This window comes from Rutidosis leptorrhynchoides, chromosome 5, assembly GCF_046630445.1.
Source record: "Rutidosis leptorrhynchoides isolate AG116_Rl617_1_P2 chromosome 5, CSIRO_AGI_Rlap_v1, whole genome shotgun sequence".
NCBI lineage: Eukaryota > Viridiplantae > Streptophyta > Magnoliopsida > Asterales > Asteraceae > Rutidosis > Rutidosis leptorrhynchoides.
The window spans coordinates 308869182-308872822 of record NC_092337.1 but is presented as its reverse complement, the minus strand read 5'-3'; positions in this window follow the sequence as shown (position 1 = coordinate 308872822).

Here is a 3641-nt window from a genome sequence, read left to right as displayed (position 1 = left end):
GTAGGTAATACCCGAGAGATATATATTCACAATTAATATGTTACCTTTTTCGAATCTGATTAAGCAAATTATCAATTATACTTCCTACTTTCACAATAATATACATTCTTTCATAGAAATCAAAACAACCATACTCATTCAAACCCAATTACATATTCTGATTTTGAAACCTCAGAATTCAATTCGAGATATAACCGGTACCATCACTTTTAGATTCCTACATCTTTCAAAGCTATACTTTGACTTCAAAACTGTGTTAGAACATCAAATGTATATTAACGATTACAATCTGCGTTCAAATCTTTTATGATTCTTTAAAACACCTCAATTGGGAGGATGAACCAACTGCACTTCATCTACGGAAGGAAAGATTTATGCATATAGTTATGCACCTGAAAAACACTCGAAATCTGTGTAAAAGTTTAATACGTATCTATGCTAACTCCTTCGGCGTTGTTAGTACCTAAAATAACTTTACAATCCCTCTCTAAATTAGCCAATTTTGTCACAGCTCCAGCAAATCAACTTTGACTTTCATTTGTATTAGCCTTATTATAACCTTAATATATAGGTTTACCTTTCATCATCGTTACCGGAGAACCGTGTATATTCCACCACATTAGCAGTAAACTTACCAGCAACTTCATTACTCATTGGCTCCAAGCTATCTGAAAAACCATTATAATTGTTCATCAAAACCCTATCATGTACTCATCTACATCTTGTAACAATAAGTGCTATACCAAGTACCAGGAATTTGCAAGCAGTATTTTGAATCTCGCAGCATTTCTACATCAACAATTATATGTACATATATATAACGTTAAACTCTTAGAATTATGATCTTTCATTCTGAAACTCTGAAAAAAAACACCCAGTTTATGAATCAGTTCTCTAAATTTTGGAAAGTACTGCTAAAGCAGCAAAAACTATAAATGACTTTAAAAGTCAAAAGTTTAATGATAAAGAAGAATACGTTGGAAAATCTCAAAAGAACAGTTGGAACTAGAAAACGAATTGAGCAAACCATGAAGGAAACTGTAGACAAATCACAAAGAATACACCTGCCTTCAAAGAATCCAAATGATTCAGTGTCTGCCGAAGTCATTAACGAATACCTTGCTCCTTACTCTAAACCCTTGCGGACAAATCTTCTTCATCATCCTTCGATATTAGAAACTCTAATATATCATCGTATCTTTCATTATGAATATCCTCAATATTTCTGAAGATATCTTCATAAATATTCTTGTCCAATATTATTTATCTCTCCGCGTTATCTGTATTACATCATAGAAGAAACTGTTTCAGTTTCTAAAATTTCTGAAACCTTTGAGTTTAAAGTATGAATGTTTTTGAAGTAGTGTTAGGAACTGAAGCATGAGTTAGTATAATATAATGACACTTGATCAATGTGATTATATCACAGTAAGTCATGCTGAGTTTCTAATAGAACGTGATGAGTCACAGATCACACTCACATCATGAATCATGTTACACGACTCTTGCATTCTATCTAATCTATAAACATATCAAGAACATAACTTCTTGATAGTTCTATCTTTTCTATTGAATTCTGGTAACGTAATCAATCAAGATCGTGCTATTACAATTTCTCTCTTAGAACATTAGTCATGTTCATTCGAAACTTCATATCTACGAATTCTGGACCATTATTTGCTTGACTTAAAGTCGGGAATAGAAAACAAAAGGATGGAACTCCAAAATATAAAGGAAACGAAGGGAGTAGATTTATAGTGAAATATCCGACTGAGAAATTGAAACAGATCGTCACATTTAACCAAGAAGGATTCTAATTTTCTTAAGAATCAAATCTTATTACAAAGATTTCCTCTAAATTTCTTGATTTCCAGAAATCAACCTCGACTACGTCACCAATTAAGAAGAACATGCATTTACTCACTTCACTCTTTTGTGATAGCTTCACTCGGACTCTTCACATAAACGAATTGTTTTATCCGTATTACCTAATGATGATAAAATTCTATTATTCAACTCATATTCGTCATGAAAACATTCTTATTGTTATCCATGACAATCTCACTCAAATTTCGGGACGAAATTTCTTTAACGGGTAGGTACTGTGACGACCCGAAAATTTTTGACCAAATTTAAACCTAATCTTATTATGATTACGACACGATAAGCAAAGTCTGTAATGTTGAGTCTCAAAAATTTTGGAACTATGTTCATATGTTCAATTGACCTTCGACCATTCCTGACGATTCACGAACAAATGATTGTAAGTAAATATGCATATGTTTATATATATAAAAGTTATAGATATTACATATATAGTATTGCTATTAATATTTATTATAATGTAGTTAAATATTCAATAAATATTATCATATAACATATGATATAATAACTAAATATTACATAATTAATAAAATTGTAATATTAAAATATTAAATGTAATTACAAGTTTAATTATAGTTATTATAATATTATTATTATTACATTCATTATTATTAATATTAATATTAGTATTATTACTATTATTAAAATTATAATTATAATACATCTGATTTATTATTGTTATTAATTAATGTTAGTTATTATGATTAATATTTGTAATTTTATTATTATTATTAATATTATTATTATTATATTTTTTTTACATTATCAATATTATTATTATTATTAATGTAATTATAATTAATATTATTATTAATATATTATTATATATTATATATAATAGATAATGATTATTATTATTATTATTATTATATATAAACAAATCAGATATCATTATCTCCATTATTTATTTTCCTCTTTTCTATTCAACTCGTGGGATACAACCGATCTCCAATCATCGCTAGACAACAATTTCCATCAAATCTTATTACAACATCAATCATCCAATTACCCTTATAAATCATCTGATTGTTGCTTTCCGGAATAGAAGAAAAACAGAATTCAAAAGAAATACGATCGACTATCTGTTGTTCTTATACTCAAACCCATTTAACCTCTGAATTGATTCAAGGTGAATTGAAGAGAAGTAGAACTGCAGAAGGGTTCAAAATCACATCGTGGTTGTTTCTTCAAATCCTCAGGTTTTAACTCGCAAAATCTAACTCAAATTCAAAGGGTCAAACCTCGGTATCAAAAACTTAACTGAATCATGAAGTGTTCAAATTTGAAATTTATAAGTTGTTTCAAGTTTAATTGATGTCCTACAAGTATTATATTAGTGAATTGAAGCAGGTCACATGAAGAAATCAAAAGCTAAAACTCTTTAGATTTTGATTTTCGATTTTGAGTTCAAAAATATAAAATGGATCCTGTTCTTTGCTTGAATTTTCCTTTTGATGCTGTTATGAATCTAAGTGCTTCACATATGACATTATCACTACTCAAGAGATCTGTTTCGATGTATTTTATACATCAATTGCTCTAATCACACTTTTGGGTTCATCCCTGTTCAGGCGAGTATATTTTTTCCCTTTTCTTTTTCTGTGTGACTAAACCTGACTGAAACCATCAAATATTCGAAGCTGTTAATCGTTATGAACCAAGTGATTGATTACACTTGTGTCTCCTGCTCGAATTATCCCAAAAACCGAACACTTTTGTGCTCTGCTGTACCTATAAACGGATTAAAACTTAAACTA